At 40.7% G+C, this 19,228-nt stretch overlaps 1 protein-coding gene across 1 annotated transcript in view; it reads right to left on the reverse strand.

Moving 5' to 3' along the window:
- Nucleotides 1-7,913, reverse strand: part of kcnab1a (potassium voltage-gated channel subfamily A regulatory beta subunit 1a) — a 353,998-nt gene extending 346,085 nt beyond the window's left edge. Inside the window, exon 1 of the mRNA XM_073041060.1 lies at nt 7,859-7,913. The gene's annotated coding sequence lies outside the window, so the exon portion shown is untranslated. The remainder of the gene's footprint in view (nt 1-7,858) is intronic.
- Between the last annotated feature and the right edge of the window lie 11,315 nt (nt 7,914-19,228).

Genomic DNA, 19,228 nt, shown 5'->3' on the forward strand with positions numbered 1-19,228 from the left:
CCTCTGGTTTTACTTCAATGGCTTCCTTCACCAGGTGGTCCCAAAAGCCATTGGTGCAGCACAGTAGTTTTGTGCTGTCAAAATCAATCCTATGGCCATTGCAAATTCATTATTCTGCTACCACTTATTTCTCCGTGTAACCCAAAAAAGATATACCTCCTATGGTCCTTGATGCAGGTTTCCACCATCATCCTGTCTGGCCAATATACATGCTCTACAGTCACAGGGAATCCTGTAAATGCCTGCTGTCCTGAGTCCCAGGTCATCCTTGATTTGGACTTCCTTACGGGCTTGTAGATGGTATTAATCCGGTATTTCTTCAGGATTCTGGTGATCCTTCCAGAAACCGTGGAAATATAGGGAAGAAAGGCAGTAACGACAAGTTCCTCCTCATTGTTAGCTTGCCGTTTTTCCGTCAGTATTATTAAGGGCCTGATTTATTTCCTTCACTTTGTAGCCATTCTGTAGGAACATCATGTGTAATCACCTCATTTTCTCATGGAGACTCAGTCTAAAATAGTTTTCGCACAGTTAATCAAAGTAGAAAGAACTGCTCCATGTTGGGAAGCATGATGGTGGCTGTAAGTAAGAACTAGAATGTGATTGTCAGCAAGGTGGGACAGTGCAAACCTGGTTGTATGAGGACTACCCAATCAGGAGGGACAGATGACAGGGGTATGACTTCCACCAAACTAAGTATGCCCAGGCATTATCCCTGATGAAAATGGAAGAGTTTGTCATTGAAACATCGGTTAAGTACACAGCTGGACGTCTGAAAAGAGTTTATTTGTTTCTCATAAAAGTCTGTTACATCTGGTCAAAATTGTTAATCTCAAAATTAATACTCCACAGGGACAACTAATTTCCCAGAAACAGAGGAATGTACATCAATTACAGAGCTAAGGAAGGGGGGCATATCCAAATAAATCTCCAGAGATGGATGTTGGGACCCTACTCCATCCCATGGTTTCAGAAACTCAAAACAGGTTGCAAAAGGCAATAAACTGGGAAAGGATGTGAATGCAGCCAAACTTCTCACAGCTTTGTTTTAAGGCCTCATGTGCAGCACCATGTCAAAGGCCTTCTGAAAACTCAAGTAAACAACATCCACTGACTCTCCTTTGTCTATCCTGCTTGTAATTTCCTCAAGGAGTACCAATATTTTGTCAGGCAAGATTTTCCTTTAAGGAAACCATTCTGACTCTGGCCCTTTTTATCATGTGCTTCCAAATACCCCAAAACCTTAGCCTTAACAATCGACTCATAGTCGGTGGCGTGGCTCTGTAAGTAAGAGATGAAATTACATCTTTAGAAAGAGGTGACAAAGGGTCAGAGAATGTTGAATCTTTGTGGGAGGAGTTAAGAAACTGCAAGGGTTAAAAAACATTGTGTGAATCATATATAGGCCTCCAAATATTAGTCAATATGTGGGGTGGAGATTGCAAAGGGAGCTGGAAAAGGCATGGAGTAAAGGTACTGACACGATTATAATGGGGGACTTCAATATGCAGGGGGATTGAGAATTCAGGTTGCTCTCAGATCGCAAGAGAGGGACTTTGTTGAATGCCTACAAACATTTGGCAGCTTTGGGCCTGTACTTACTGGAATTTAGAAGAATGCAGGAGGGGATCTCAATTAAAGCCTACCAAATGTTGAAAGCACTAGATAAGGTGGATGTGAAGAGGTGGGGTGTCCAGAAGTAAAGGGCACAGCCTCAAAACTGAGTGGTGACCTTTTAAAACAGAGGCAAGGAGAAATTTCTTTCAGCCAGAGAGTAGTGAATCTGTGGAATGCTATGCCATAGACAGATTTGGAGGCCAAGTCCGTGGGTATATTTAAAGCGTAAGTTGATAGTTTCCTAATTGGTCAGGGCAGCAAAGGATATGGCTAGAAGACAGGTGTATGGGGTTGAATGGGATTCAAGATCAGTAATGATAGAATGGTGGAGCAAACTTGATGGGCTGAATGGCCTAATTCTGCTCCTATGTCTTATGGTCTTATAATTTCCTGTCTTCTGGTTCCCTTGCTTAGAGTGGATTGTCTCTTTAAGATCACTAAGATTCTTGAAAGATCACTACTAATGCCTCCACAATCTTTTCAGCTATTCCTTTTATACCTCTGGGGTGCAGTCCATCTGGTCCAGGTGGCTTATCCACCTTCAGGCCTTTCAGCTTCCCAAGCACCTTCTCTATAGTAATAGTGCCTACACTCACTGCTGCCTTCTGACACTCGGAATTCTGGCATGTCGCTGCTTTCTTCCACAGTGAGTACTGACACAAATTACTTGTTAGGGGCATCCACCATTTCTTTGTTTTCCATTACTACTCTTCCAGCATCATTTTCCTGCAGTCTGAAGTCCAGTCTTGCCTCTCTTTTATTCTTTATGCATCTGAAAAATCTTTTGGAACCCTCTTTTATATTGATGCCCATCTTACCTTCATGTTTCATCTTTTCTCCCCTTATTGCTTTTTTTTCCTGCTTCTGGTGGTTTTTAAAAGCTTCCCACCAATTTTTGCCATTTTGTATGCTTTCTTATTGTTTTTAAATCTGATTTTGACTTCACTTACCAGCCATGGTTGCCTCGTCCTGCTTTTAGAAAACTTCTTTGAAGTGAAATGATCCTATGCCTTCCAAATTCCTCCCTGAAACTCCTGTCACTGCTGTTCTATCATCTTCCCTGCTAGGGTCCCCTTCCAATCAACTTTGGCCAGCTTGTCTCTCAAACACTGTTACAGGAAATTAAAATTAAAAAAAACAAATGCAGATACAGTACTACAAACCTAAAATAGAGATTCACTCAACTGTAATACCAATGCATCCAGTTTTAACTTCTCCCTCTCAAACTGCAGGGTGAATTCTATCATATGATCACTGCTATAATTGTGGAACCTAAGGGTTTCTTTACTTTATGCCCACAGATCAAATTTGGTTCATTACACAGCACCAGATCCAGAATTGCCCTTTTCAGCAATGAGCTCAACTGCAATGCGCTCTAAATAAAAAAAATCTCATACACTTTTTACAAATCCCTTCTCTTGGGATCCAGTGAAAATTTGATTTTCCCATTCTACCTGCAAATTAAAATTCCCCATAACCACTGTAATTTTTCTTTCTAACATGCTTTTTCTAACTCATGCTGCAATTTGCATCTCTCACTGTTCAAAGGCCTGTATTTACAGCAACTCCCATCAGGGCTTTTTTTTCCCCCCACACTTCCAGTTTATTATCTCTACCCACTAGGATTCTACATCTTTATAAAGAGGAACCAGCAGACACAACAATATGGTACAGTCAATGCAGATTAGTTATCATTCATGCCATGTGATGTAGAATGTCAGCACTTTGGTCACCAATGCACAAGGCAACATTAATTTCAGAGAATGTAATTACAGCATGATTCATAATCCAAAATGGCTTTCAATGTAAGTTAATTATAAAGCCTTATTTCAAAACACATTGAAGATATTGCATGTACTTCACAATTCAAATGTAATAATCACTATAAACCTCTTATCAGAGGGGCCTGACCTTCAGAACAAATAAGCTTGTACCAAATCATGAAGATTAGTCCCAAATGTCTGACTCAGAGAGAAATTAGTAGATCATATGTAGTACATATCAATTTTATTTCTCAAGATCAGCCAAACATCTACACCAACCTCCACAAATATCTTCTGCTACACACTGGCTAGCACCTTCCTGTGGTACATCAGGAAGATATGAGGAGATATCAGGGGTAAGTTGTTTTTTAATGCAGAGAGTGGTGAGTGCGTGGAATGGGTTGCTGGCAACGGTGGTGGAGGCGGATATGATAGGATCCTTTAAGAAAATCCTGGACAGGTATATGGAGCTCAGAAAAATAGACAGCTATGGGTGACCCTGGATAATTTCTCAGGTAAGGACATGTTCGGTACAGCTTTGTGGGCTGAAGGGCCTGTATTGTGCTGTAGGTTTTCCACGTTTCTACATCCAGCAATATCTTACTGAGCAGCTATTACCAAGGAATCTACATCTTAGAGTTCACTGACCATATGCTAATACATCCTGATACTGAAGGTGCTGGTGGGCCTCCTAATAGCTCTGTTTCTCATCATTGACTGCATCTTTTGAGTTTACTTATATGAACAATCTGCTTCACTTGACTCACTTTAAATTGATGCAATACACACTTTTGACATTCCAGGCTATTAGTCCATCAAGTGTACACTAAACATTGAGAGCCTATTTACACTAATCCCAAATTATTCTCCTCACTCTCCCCACATTCTACCACTCAACTACACATCATGGGAAAATCACAGTGGACAATTAACCTAGATCATCGATAGAACTTTCCAGAGCCAAAATGCTGGGATGCTCAGCAAAACAGATAGCGTCTGTGGAAAGAGAAATATGCATATGATACAGTGGCACGCAAAAGTTTGGGCACCCTTGGTCAAAATTTCTGTTACTGTGAATAGCTAAGCGAATAAAAGATGACCTGATTTCCAAAAGGCTTAAAGTTAAAGGTGACACATTTCTTTAATATTTTAAGCAAGATTACTTTTTTTTCCCCATCTTTTGCAGTTTCAAACTAACAAAAAAGGAAAAGGGCCCAAAGCTAAAGTTTGGGCACCCTGCATGGTCAGTACTTAATAACACCCCAGCTTGTAAACACTTTCTGTAGCCAGCTAAGTCTTTCAATTCTTGTTTGGGGGGATTTTCACCCATTCTTCCTTGTAAACGGCTTCTAGTTCTGAGAGATTCTTGGGCCGTCTTGCATGCACTGCTCTTTCCACAGATTTTCGATGATGTTTAGGTCAGGGGACTGTGAGGGCCATGGCAAAACCTTCAGCTTGCGCCTCTTGAGGTAGCCCATTGTGGATTTTGAGGTGTGTTTAGGATCATTATCCTGTTGTAGAAGCCATCTTCTTTTCATCTTCAGCTTTTTTTTTTTTACAGATGGTGTGATGTTTGCTTCCAGAATTTGCTGGTATTTAATTGAATTCATTCTTCCCTCTACCGGTGAAATGTTCCCCGTGCTACTGGCTGCAACACAAGCCCAAAGCACAATCCATCCACCCCCATGCTTAACAGTTGGAGAGGTGTTCTTTTCATGAAATTCTGCACCCTTTTTTCTCCAAACATACCTTTGCTCATTGCGACCAAAACGTTCTATTTTAACTTCATCATTCCACAGGACTTGTTTCCAAAATGCATCAGGCTTGTTTAGATGTTCCTTTGCAAACTTCTGATGCTGAATTTTGTGGTGAGGACACAGGAAAGGTTTTCTTCTGATAACTCTTCCATGAAGGTCATATTTGTGCAGGTATCACTGCACAATAGAACAGTGCACCACCACTCCAGAGTCTGCTAAATCTTCCTGAAGGTCTTTTGCAGTCAAACAGGGGTTTTGATTTGTCTTTCTAGCAATCCCAAGAGCAGTTCTCTCAGAAAATTTTCTTGGTCTTCCAGACCTCAACCTGACCTCCACTGTTCCTGTTAACTGCTATTTCTTAATTACATTACAAACTGAGGAAATGGTTACCTGAAAATGCTTTGCTATCTTCTTATAGCCTTCTCCTGCTTTGTGGGCATCATTTATTTTAATTTTACGAGTGCTAGGCGGCTGCTGATTGTTGGGACAGGTTTTGAGGAGTCAGGATATTTATAACGCTTTGAAATTTGCATCACCTGGACTTTCCTAATGATGACTGTGAACAAGCCATTCCCCTAACAAGCTAATTAAGGTCTGAGACCTTGGTAAAAGTTATCTGAGAGCTCAAATCTCTTGGGGTGCCCAAACTTTTGCATGATGCCTCTTTCCTTTCTTTCACTCTAAAATTGTACAAAACAAAAATAATACACTAACCTTGCTTAAAATGTTGAAAAGAATGTTTTATCTTTAACGTTATGACTTTTGGAGATCAGTTCATCTTCTACTCACTTAACTATTCACAGTAACAGAAATTTTGACTGGGGTGCTCAAACCTTTGCATGCCACTATATCTTATTTCACACAATTTATTATTTTTAATTGTTTTCTTATTTTTAACTCAGCAGTACTGAGAAAAATAAGAGATCAACCATATTTTAGGTTCTAAATTGAAATGTTCTTTTATATTTAGCCTGCTGTACAAAACTTCTCGGTAGATATTTTTAATCCAGGTCCAGGAATTGTTCTTGAATTCCTTTATTTATCATTGATTTCATTTCATGATAATAAAACTCTGACAATAATGCATCAGGTAATTTGAAATTCCTGATGATTTGGCATCTGACTCTGTGATTCATCTGAATGGTCTGTTGGTGTCCAAAGTACAAGTTAGCACACAGGCAGAGCTGGGCCTGAAAAGCGTAGTGAGAGCCAAGGTCCAGACTGTGAGCTGGAGCTGGAGTTGGACCTCCAGAGTTGAGGAACTTGCATAGATTTGCAGCTAAAACCAAAGTCTGGGGTGCTTGTACGTTTCCCAATATTTTGTTTGGTGCTTGCTGGTGCCTGAATACGAGTTACACCCATTAGCCCAGAAAGTGTACTGGTCTGACCCCTGTCAAGTCCCCAGGGTTCTGGATTAATGTCGTTTTACTGTAGCTGTTTTATGGGACACTTTATCTCTCATTTTAAAAGCTTTAAAGTTTTTTTTTTTACACACAGAGTGTGGTGGGTGCTTGGAACATCCTGCTATGGGTGTTGTAGAGGCAGGTACATTAGTGCACCCAAGAAACTCTTAGATAGGCAGGTGGATGATAGAAAAATGGAGAGCGGTGTAGGAGAGGAGGTTAGATTGACTGTACAGTAGGTTAAAAGATCAGCACACATTGCTGTAATATTGTATGTTCTGTAGGATAATTGGTAGATAGTATGATTCTATGAATATTATTTATGCTGAGGAAACTGTGATTCCACAATATCAAGTCTCTCCTGTAGCTGCTAGCTCAAGGTTTCAGAAGGTAACCACCCAGAGCATCTATTCTCCCATTTTGCTGCCTCAAGATCTCAGTTCTCTCAGCCTTGCTGGATCTTTCACCCTCGTTTGACCATCCTAATGGTCTCTGGCCTCCTCTTTTCCCACAAGTAATAGTACAATAGTATTAATTTTCTTCAATTTCCCCTGGCTTTTCCACAACAGATCTGCAAGAATTTAAAATTAATCCTGCATTTTAGGTAAGGCCATAATTATTTATACACTTCTGTGCTCCCACATTTTCCTGAAAATATTTGAAATTAATAGCTTTTGCCACATTGCCTGGATGAGAAGCAGAGGACAAAGGAAGCAGTCACATGCTTCCTTTTAAAATTTTTAGCCTCTGAAGTTATGGGAATTATTTATTTGAAAATTATTTCTAAAATTCCAGGACAACACCACATAATAGATCACAACAGTGTAGTCTATGACAATGAGCTCCGTGAATTTGACCGAAACAAGATTTAAAGGGTATGGAATTTTCTGGAATGGCAGAATTATTTGCAATGCAACTCAAGTTTTAATACCAGAAGTCTTTTAGAAGAAATATTGCATTAATTTTCTTATCATTCCCAATATTGTAGAGGCACAAACATTAGAGTTGAATGACATTGATAACATCAATAGTTAAGATAAACCAGAGGGATTAATGAGACTTAAGTTGATTAAATAGGAGGTTTTCTGTAACTGCAACAAACTTTGAATCTTACCCCTGAAACACTAATACGTATACAATAAGACCCTTACAAAAATGTTACAAAAGATTCTGCCTCTTGCCAAACAAAGAACAGCTCATAATTTATTCCTGATTCAATATCACATTCTGAACAGGAGCTAGCAGTAGCAAAGCTTCAATCGGTATGATGCCCTACATACTTGAAATGAAGTTGACTTTCATGAAAGCTCTGACTCACCTCTCTTCTGCACAGTTCCTTGCAATTTTGGAAGAAAATTCTGGCCCTGATGTTCTCTGGGTTGCAGATGTTCTGTCTTTGAACTATTACCACTACTGTTCCTGCTTTTTCATTCACACAACTTTCAGAGACACGTTAGCAATGATGAAACCAGACATTCTGTTCCATTAATAGCACAACCCTACTCAATTGGGAGTCCTGCCAACATTCACTTGGTCAGTGTATTAAAAGCCAATGATAAAAGTCTCAAGAGACCAGTTAAACGCAGCCTCTATTTGCCTATTATTAACCTATTGAGATCACCATGAAAGACAGTAATCACCATACTTAAAGGTTTCAGTAAGTACACAACCCATTAAATAATATGTATCTGGCATTTAAAATTCCTTATAATGAGACCACTGATCAGCAAAGCCGCAGCTTCAGTATTGCTAAACACACTACACACTGGTGCTTGTGCATTGTCTTCATTCAAGATATACTTTTATGGAGGAGCTATAAAGGGTTAGCACCATAAAGAGGACATACATGAAATGAGTTCCCAGCAATAGACCCCAGGCCAATTCAGATTGGCTCCGCTAAGCCAATGAAGAACTAGGTGCAAAATGTGCGGGAAAGAGCTGATGTCCTTTTGGGCATCATTGCACTTGTCTGCCATGATAGTCAGATAAGGAATGGTCTGAAAGGAAAATCATGGACTTGGCCATGCTTGTATCAAACACTTGAGTTTCTTTAACAATTGTATAATCATTAAAATATTATCTCCTACTGCAAAGTTTATTATTCTTAATGCAGAATTTTTAGACTAAAATCTTAGAAATGACAAAAAAAAAAAAATTAACAAAAGAACTTGGATAAATCTAAAACATTTCTAAATGCTTCAAAAGATATAAAATGTTACTCTATTAGGGATTGATGGAAAATAAGAAAGGCAATGAGAGAGCATGAGGAAAAAACCTGGCAACAAACGTAAAGAGAGGCCAAAATACTCCAGAGGAATGTGAACAGGGAACAGATTGTAAGGTGGTGGGGTTGGGATGAGACTGAAAGGGAAATCTAGTCACTGAGAGGGAGCACACGGCTGTGGTACTAAACAAGTACTTTCCGTCAGTCTTCAGAAGATGAGTTATATTTCTGGGTGAGCTAAAATTGATGAAGATGAGATACTAGAAAAACTATGTATATCTAAAAGTGGATAAGTCACTTGATCCAGAGGCATGGAGAATTAGAGGAAATTGCAAAGGTCCTGGTCATAATCCTTCAAACATTGGTGAATTCAGGAATGGTGTCTGAAGACTAGAGCATGAGAATTCTTACTTGTTCAAATCGTGCAGCAGAGAAACAAGTTCTTCAGCCCACTGTGTCTATGCCAGCCATGATGTCCATCTCTACTAATGCCATTTGCCTCTGTTAATTCCATATCCCTCTACAGCATATATGTCAAACTCAAGGCCCGCGGGCCAAATCCTGCCCGTGGTGGAATTATCTTTGGCCCGCGAGATAATATCTAATTACTATTAAAGCTGGCCCCAGTAATCAAAGCGCCTATGGCGTATGATATGGCTAATGCTGAGTTTATTCAGGTACCAGGTTTTCAGGGTTTTTAGTGTTTATTCGGCAGTCTTGCTCGGCAGTCTTCTTCATAAGAAACGGAATTTGTAAAGTGAAACACTTTGTAGTTATAGCAGAGACTGAGACACATGAGAGCAGGCTGAAAAAACGGAGGCAACGAAAGCTGCGTTCGCACGCGTCCAACTGATCCGGCCCGCATGAAGCTGCATTTTGCTCAATCCGGCCCGTGACCTAAAATGAGTTTGACACCCCTGCTCTACAGTATACCCTGCTCATTAAAGCATTGCCAGGATACCTCTCAAATGTTGGTACTGTTGCTGCCTCCACCACCTCCTCTGACAGACAGCTTATTGCAGATACCAACTACGCTTTGTGTGAAAATATACCCATTGATTCCCCATGACACCTTCTCCCACTTACACTAATACCATTTAGATTTAAACACTCTTTCCACTGGGACCAGACACTGACAATCTAACCCAACTATGCCTTTCATAATTTTGTACCCCTTTATCATGTCACCTCTCAGCCTCCTTCATTCCAAGGTAGGCAAACCTCTCCTATTAATACAAGCAACACACACAAAATGCTGGAGGAACTCAGCAGGCCAGGCAGCATCAATGGAAAAAAGTACAGTCGGCATTTCGGGCTGAGACTCTTTGGCAGGACTATTAATACGAGCCCTCCAATCCATCTAATATTGTGAATCTTTTCTGCAACTACTCTAATCACATCCTTCCTACAATATGGCAATGAAAATTTCATACAGTACCAGCAGTGCAGCCTAACCAGTGTTTTGTACACTGTAAGAAGACTCTAATTCTCAATGTCTTGGATGATATACACCAGTGTCCCATGTGTTTTCTTCACCACCCTGTCCCCATTTTGTTGTTGTTGTCCCCATTTTACCCAAGGTCTCTCTCTGTTCACCAATCCTCTCCAGAACTCTGCCATTCATTATGTTTGTCCTGCCTTGGTTTAACTTTACAAAATGCAACATTTCGCACTTGTCCAATTTAAACTTCATCAGCAATTCCTTTGCCCAGTTGATCTATATCCTGTTGTACACTTCACACTTGTCCAAGTTAAGTTCCATCAGTTGTTCCCATTCCCAGTTGACCTAGATCCTTTGTAAACCTAGACAACCTTCTTCACTGTACAGCACATCACCAGTGTTGGTGTCATATGCAAACTTACTAATACAGCCATTTACATTCTCATTAATTGATGTGACAAACTTCCAAAGACATTTGATAAAGTGAATCCCATCCATCATAGGCAACAGAGTGTCCACAGTGTGTGTCTTTTTTTTTAATTTGGTGTGGTAGCTTTACTAAGCTTATTATTTGCACTGTTCCCACTACTCAAGTGAGCTTCAATGAGCTTCATCTTGAACTACATAAGAACATAAGAGATAGGAGCAGGAGTAGGCCAATCGGCCCCTCAAGCCTGCTCCGCCATTCAACAAGATCATGGCTGATCCAATCTTAACTCTAGTTTTCACCGAATCCCACAAGGCAACAGTGCCAACCAACAGGGCACCATGACGCCCATTTTATTTTATTATTCATCCCGCCCAAACCCATGTGATCACCCGGGGGAAAAAAAACCAAGTTGCCAATTGAGGAGAAAAAATCTGGAAAATTCCTCTCCGACTCATCCAGGCTATCGAAAACCAGTCCAGGAGATCACATGGCTGATCTAAACCTAGCCTCATGTCCACTTACCTGCTCGCTCACCATATCCCCTAATGCCATTTTTATCCAGGAAAATGTCTATCTCCGTTTTGAATTTATTGAGTGTAGTAGCTTCCACAGCTCTCTGGGGCAGTAAATTCCACAGCCCCACTACCCTCTGAATGAAGAAATTTCTCCGCATCTCAGTCCTGGAACGGCATCCCCTTATTTTAAGATTATGCCCCCTAGTCCTAGTTTCACCCATCATTGGGAACATTCTCCCCGCATCCACCCGATCAAGCCCCTTCACAATCTTATATGTTTCAATAAGATCGCCTCTCATTCTTCGGACTCCAATGAGTAGAGTCCCAATCTACTCAACCTCTCATCATACATCAACCCACCCATCCCCGGAATTAACCTAGTGAACCTTCTCTGCACTGCCTCGAGAGCCAGTATGTCCTTTCTTAAATATGGACACCAGAACTGCACGCAGTACTCCAGGTGTGGTCTCACCAATACCCGGTACAACTGCAGTAAGACCTCCCTGTTCTTATACTCCATCCCCCTAGCAATAAAAGCCAGCATTCCATTGGCCTTCTTGACCACCTGCTGCACTTGCATACTAACTTTTTGTGTTTCCTGCACCAGGACCTCCAGATCCCTTTGCACAGAAGCACTTTCCAGTTTCTCTCCATTTAGATAATAACTTGCTCTATTATTTTTCCTGCCAAAGTGCAAGACCTCACACTTGTCAGTATTATATTTCATCTGCCAAATGTCTGCCCAATCACTCAGCCTATCTATGTCCCCCTGCAGGGTCTCAATGTCCTCCGCACTCATTACACTCCCGCCCATCATTTTTCCCATCTTACACTGCTGCAGTCCATGTAAACAAGGTGCTCCAATAATGCTGCTGGAATTTGGGTCAGTGAGAAAAGAAGGAACAGTGCACAGTCAATTCAGAATGGCCTGAAACCTTGGACCATAATTAGGAGTTGTGATATTTCACCAATGCCAGCAGCAGTGTTCCATAGGAAACCAAGTGAAAAATGGCTTGTGATGATATATCCCTGCCAGTGACTGGCAATGGATATTACAACCACATGGAGATAATGAAGCTCAATTTGAAAGTGTTCTTGGATATGATCCCTGCAGTAATAGCATATTCTAAAGAACTTCAAGAAGAATAAGTTCATCAAACCTAAATTTCCTCCAATTCTTTAGAGAAAAAGAGGCACATTGTTTACTCGGGGCTTTCTTGAAATGTTGGTGAACTCCTGTAAGTAGAGAAATAACTTTTAACAGTAACCATAAAATGCACTGGGCAATTCTGTATCATGTGAGTAATTATTTTATGAAATAGATGATCATCACTATGAACTGTCACAGGGCATAGAACAGTAGAAAGAGACCCTTCAGCCCACAATGTTGTGCTGAGCCAATTAAATTAGTAATCGACTGATGTCACAAAAGGATTGAGAAATTTGAGTAGAATGAAATTAAAGGAACAAGCGTTGTGAAATACACTGTAGCACATGTTCAGTGATTTTTGTTTGGCAGTGACTCTGGGTGATGAAGAGTGCTTTTGTTTGGGTAGGTGCCAGACCCCTAGATCAAATGGCTGTAGGTGGTTACAATTTTTGTTTCACGAGTGTGGTTTGAAGCCAGTTGGCCAGGAAGCAATTTGCTGAACTTGTTCATCAGCCAAAAACCTATGAATAGTCGGAAGATTACTCAGGACCATGAAGTGTTACAGTAAGCATTCAATTGCTAGTCTGGTTGGGACCCTCACTACAGATGGGAAGTTTGTGTGATATCATTTATTTTGATATGGCTTGTACTTAGCATTTCCCAATCTTTTGACAACAATTAACATCCACTTACCTTACTTTATCCAGAACTAAATTATCTGTCTTCCTCAAATTTGTAATTAACATCAGCAGAGATTATCATATAATTGTACTGTATATCTGTGCTGATACTTAACACAAGGGAATATTACTATATATCTTCCAGTGTTCCTCTGCTGACTTACCTATCCATTTGTGGCTCTAACCTCATGTCAAATAAAAGTTCAATTCACTTAGTAATCCTCTTTCTGCTAACTATTTTTTTGTTGAAATGCACCTTGTCATTATGCAGTGACTAGCCTGATAGAGTTGGTTGAAGAGATCATTGAATAAATTGCAACCTATATTCTCTTCAGTGTTAAGCCTTCAGATATCACAGTCACCTTATTCACAGTTAAAGTCTTCCACACTGCATTTCAGCTTCTACATAATTGTGACTTACTTTCATTGTAAGTCTTTTTATCAAAAGTTAAAACTAGTTCACACACATTGCCAGATAGTATTGCCAATTAATGCAAAGTAAAGCATGTATTTCAAACCTGTGTAACATTTGGCCATTGAATTGTGATACAGATATCATTCCCTGCCCCAAAAGGGTCTTGATGTCATCATCTCCAATGAGAAGAAATGTTGAGTGGGAGTCAATCCATCCTTCACAAGGAACTGCAGGGAATTAACCAATAGGAGAACACATTCCTACATCACCAACAAAATGGCTTTGACTGATACTTCAAAATATTCCGGAAGAAGATGGTGCCAGCGAACGATGCAACCAAGAGAGACATCCTCCAGATGGTTCACAAAACTACTTCTTTCACTTCTTTTACATCTTTTTCTTTCAAATGTGGTTCTGCGACTGTGGGAGCCTGTGATCTACAGTTTTCTGGTGTGTTTTCAGGCTGATTGAGCAACCTGGCACTTTGCTCTCTCTTAGTGAGCTCCATGAGGCATGTGGTCTTGAGGCCAAGAAGACTGGACATGAGATGTGAGCCCATGATCAACTTCATTTCTCACCAATCTCAGCAATAAATGCATTGAGGACAATTGAAATCATCGTGATGAATTCATAGGGTAGGTGCTTGCTCAGTGCCATCTACCAACCACTCGTTCCTGCATTCAAATGGTCTCTCTCTCCCTCGATGTATCGGAGGATGGTACCAGAGTCCAGGGCCTTGTGCAAAGTTTAATTGACGTAGTTTGTAGATTGGACTGTGTAGTTCATGTTATGTTAGGTTATGGTTTCTGGTTGATCCTTTTGTTGCTGTTTTGGGTGACTTAATTTGGATAACGAACACCAAGCTGAACTAAATATGCCTGGATTCTTTTGATTTTGTGTGTTTTATTCTGTGGTTTTCGCTTCTGTTTTTTGTTGCCATTTGCACAGTTTGTTCTTTTTTTGTACGTGGTAGTGTTTGGTGATTTTCTTTGTACTGGTTTTGTTTGTTTAGTGCCTGTCTGTGGAGAAGACAAATCTCAAGGTTGTATACTGACTACACTGATAATAATAGTACTACATTGACAGCCTTTGAAACATGAACGGTAAATATTGGAAAGCAGAGGCATTTTCATTAAGTACAATTGTCAATTCACTTAAAGTTGGTGGTTGATTTTAAATTAAAAAGGGAATAAAAATTGGTTAATCAATTATTGATTATAATTAGTCTACATTAGTGGTTCAATGTGAGAGTAAGTTGCACATTATGAAAGACAAATCTTTCGCAAATATTTATTTATTTATTGACATACAATGCGGAGTAGGCAATTCCTCCAATTTATTCCTAGCCTAATCATGGGACAATTTACAATGACCAATTACCCTACCAACCAGTACATCTTTGGAATGTAGGAGGGAACTGGAACACGCAGAGGAAACCCACATGACCACGGGGAGAATGTACAGACTCGTTACAGGTAGAAGTTGGAATTGAACCTGGTCGCTGGTACTGTAAAGCATTGTGCTAAACACTACTCTGCCACACCGTGACAGGCAATGTCACATCATATTTGATTCCAGATTGATATTCAACAAATTCATTGCCTTCTAAATACAAACAAGATATATTTTCCATTAAAATAGAAAACTCAGTCCAAAAGACCAGCAGACATTATAGCAGATGAAAATCTGCTCAGAAGTGAAAACATGAAGATTTCACCCAGTAGTAGTGTGAATAATATATGGTACTTAAGCTCATTAAGCAGTGAAACCATAACAAGTACCACAACTTTCAGATCACTAATAGGGAGAATGTGTAGCCTGATTTGATTCAGCTCAAGGTACGCTCATTACATCGGATCCTTTGATACGTATTGTTGTTGCTTTTGGTTCTATGTACGTCTGCAGCACTTAGTTTTTAACTTTTAAATAGTATATGTTTGCAAGGTGGATGGAAGTCAGCTCCTTATGCCTTACTTTAATTTTTGTCTCATTAAGGAACCTTTTAAATCAAACACTTTAAAATAAACAGTTATCTTGATGTTAGGCCCATAGCAGTAGGCCATATGGACCATCGAGCCTGCTCTGCCATGCAGTAAGATCATGACTGATCTGGCCATGGACTCATCTCCACCTGCCTGCTTTTCCCCATAACCCTTAATTCCCCTACTAGGCAAAAATCTATCCAACCTTGTTTTAAATAAATTTACTGAGATAGCTTCCACTGCTTCATTGGGCAGAGAATTCCACAGACTCACCACTCTCTGAGGAAAAACGGTTCCTCTTCATCTCCATCCTAAATCTACTCCCCCGAATCTTGAGGCTATATCCCGTCATTCTAGTCTCATCTATCAGTGGAAATAATTTTCCTTTGACTAGTGGTGTGCCTCTGGGATCTGTGCTGGAACCATTGTTGTTTGTTGTCGATATCAATGATCTAGATTCTAGATGATAATGTGGTAAATTGGATCAGCAAGTTTGCTGATGACACTAAGATTGGAGGCATTGTGGACAGCGAGGAAGGCTTTCAAAGCTTGCAGAGGGATCTGGACCAACTGGAAAAATGGGCCAGAAAATGGCAGATGGAATTTAATACAGACAAGTGTGAGGTGTTGCATTTTGGAAGGACAAATCAAGGTAGGACATACACAGTAAATGGTAGGGCACTGAGGAGTGCAGAGGAACAAAGGGATCTGGGATTTCAGATACATAATTCCCTGAAAGTGGCATCACAAGTAGACAGGGTTGTAAGGAAGGCTTTTGGCAGCCTGGCATTCATAAATCAAAGTACAGTATTGAGTATAGGAGTTGGGATGTTAAGGTGAGGTTGTATAAGACATTAGTGAGGCCAAATTTGGAGTATTGTGTGCAGTTCTGGTCACCTAACTAAAGGAAGGATATCAGTAAGATTGAAAGAGTGCAAAGAAGATTTACTAGGATATTGCCGGGTCTTCAGGAGTTGAGTTACAGGGAAAGATTGAACAGGCTAGGACTTTATTCCTTGGAGCGTAGAAGAATGAGGGGAGATTTGATAGAGTTTTACAAACTTATGAGGGGTATAGACAGTAAATGCGAGTAGGCTCTTTCCACGTAGATTAGGAGAGATAAATACAAGAGGACTTGGCTTTAGGGTGAAAGGGGAAAGGTTTAGGGGGAACATTAGGGGGAACTTCTTCACTGAGAGTGGTGGGAGTGTGGAATGAGCTGCCATCTGATGTGATAAATGCGGGCTTGCTCTTAAGTTTTAAGAATAAATTGGATAGATATATGGATGGAAGAGGTCTGGAGGGTTATGGACTGGGTGCAGGTCAATGGGACTAGTGGAATAAAGTTTCGGCACAGACTAGAAGGGCTGAATGGCCTGTTTTCTGTGCTGTAGTGTTCTAAAGTTCTATGGTTCTATTTCAACTGTCCCTTTTATAATTTTATATGTTTCTATAAGATATCCTCTCATTCTTCTGAGTTCCACCGAATACAGTCCCAGGTGACTCAATCTCTCCTCATAATCTAACCGCCTCATCTCTGGAATCAACCTGGTGAACCTATGCAGACTCCAAAGCCAGTATATCCTTCCTCAAGTAAGGAGACCAGAACTGCACGCAGTACTCAAGGTTAAGCCTCACCAGTACCCTGTACAGTTGCAGCATAACCTCTTTGCTCCTAAATTCAATCCTTCTAGTAATCCCATTTGCCTTCTTGATAGCCCGCTGCACCTGCAAACCAACCTTTTGTGATTCATACACAAGCACACCCAAGTCCCTCAGCAATTTTTACCATTTAAATAATAATCTGCTCTTCTATTTTTCCTTCCAAAGCAGATGACCTTGCATTTAACAACATTGTATTTCATCTGCCAGACCCTTGCCCACTCAGTTAACCTATCTATATCTCTCTGCAGACTCTCTGTATCTTCTGCACAATTTGCTTTTCCATTCAATTTAGTATCATCAGAAAACTTAGATGAGCTACATTCTGTCCCCTCTTCCAGATCGTTAATGTATATTGTGAACAGTTACTGGCCCAGCACCAACCCCTGTGGCACACTGCTCACCACAGATTGCCAACCAGAGTAACACCCATTTATCCCTATTCTCTGCTTTCTATTAGTTAACCAATCCCCTATCCATGCTAATACATCAGCCCCGACTCTATGCATCCTTAGCTTATGTATTAGACTTTTATATGGCACTTTATCAACTCTCTTCTAGAAATCCAAGTAATTAACATTTGTCTATTTCCCTCTATCCACTGCACTCATTATAGCCTCAAGGAACTTCAGTAAGTTTGTCAAACAGGACCTGCCTTTGCTGAATCCATGCTGCACCTGCCTGATGGATCCATTTCTTTCCAGATGCCTCGCTATTTCTTCTTTAATAATAGCTTCAAGCATTTTCCCAACCTCAGATGTTAAACTAACTGGCCTATAATTACCTGCCTTTTGCCTACATCATTTTTTGAACAGAGAACTTTGGTAAGTCATCACCAAAGCCTCTATGAGAACTTCTGCCATTTCTTTCCATGCCCTGGGATGCGTTCCATTGGGACCAGGAGACTTGTCTATCTTCGGGCCCACAAGTTTGTTCAGCACTACCTCTTTAGTGATAGCTATTGTATCGAGGTCCTCACCTCCCATCACATTCATAACATCTCTCTTTGGATGTTAGACGTGTCCTCCTTTGTGAAGACTGACACAAAATAATCATTCAAAACCTCGGCCATTTCCTCATTACCCAATATCAATTCCCCCTTCTTGTCCTCCAAGGGACCTATGTTCACTTTTGCCACTTTATATAATTATAAAATCTTTTACTATCTATTTTCTTATTTTACACTAGTGTATTTTCATAATCTATCTTCCCTTTTTTTATTGCTCACTTAGTGGTTCTTTGTTGCTTTTTAAAGTTTTTCCAAACTTCCAGTTTCCCACTGCTCTTGGCGACTTTGTATGCACGAGTTTGATGCCTTCTTTTATTTCCTCAGTTATCCAAAGGCTGGCTCTCCCCACCCTTACTGTCTGCTTTTAACTGGCATATTCTTCTGTTGAGCACCGTGAAAAATCTATTTGAAAGTCTTCCACTGTTCCCCAAATGTCCCACCATCTAGCCTGTGTTCCCAGCCGACACTAGCTAAATCCCCTCTCATCCCATTGTAGTGGTTTTCAGTCGAACTATTGCACCCTCCATTTGTATGAGAAACTCAGTCATACTGTGATCATCGTTTCCAAGAGAATCCCTAACTACAAATCACTAATTTTACCTGTCTCATTGCACAGGACCAGATCTAAGATAACACGTTCCCTCGTAGGTTCAGTAACATGCTGTTCAAGAAAGCTATCATGGATGCATTCTTTGCAGTCCTCCTCAAAAGCCTTGACCAACTTGATTCACCCCATGCCACCTCCAACGGGATCCCACTACCAAGCACATCTTTCCCTCTTTCTGCTTTCCGCAGGGATCACTCCCTACGCGACTCCCTTGTCCATTCGTCCCCCCCATCCCTTCCCACCGATCTCCCTCCTGGCACTTATCCTTGTAAACGGAACAAGTGCTACACCTGCCCTTACACTTCCTCCCTCACCACCATTCAAGACCCCAGACAGTCCTTCCAGGTGAGGTGACACTTCACCTGTGAGTCGGCTGGTGTGGTATACTGTGTCCAGTGCTCCCGGTGTGGCCTTTTATATATTGGTGAGACCCGACGCAGTCTGGGAGACCGTTTCGCTGAACACCTATGCTCTGTCCGCCAGAGAAAGCAGGATCTCCCAGTAGCCACACATTTTAATTCCACATCCCATTCCCATTCTGATATGTCTATCCATGGCCTCCTCTACTGTCAA

The sequence above is a fragment of the Hemitrygon akajei genome, chromosome 3 (genome assembly GCF_048418815.1).
Source record: "Hemitrygon akajei chromosome 3, sHemAka1.3, whole genome shotgun sequence".
Taxonomy (NCBI): Eukaryota; Metazoa; Chordata; class Chondrichthyes; order Myliobatiformes; family Dasyatidae; genus Hemitrygon; species Hemitrygon akajei.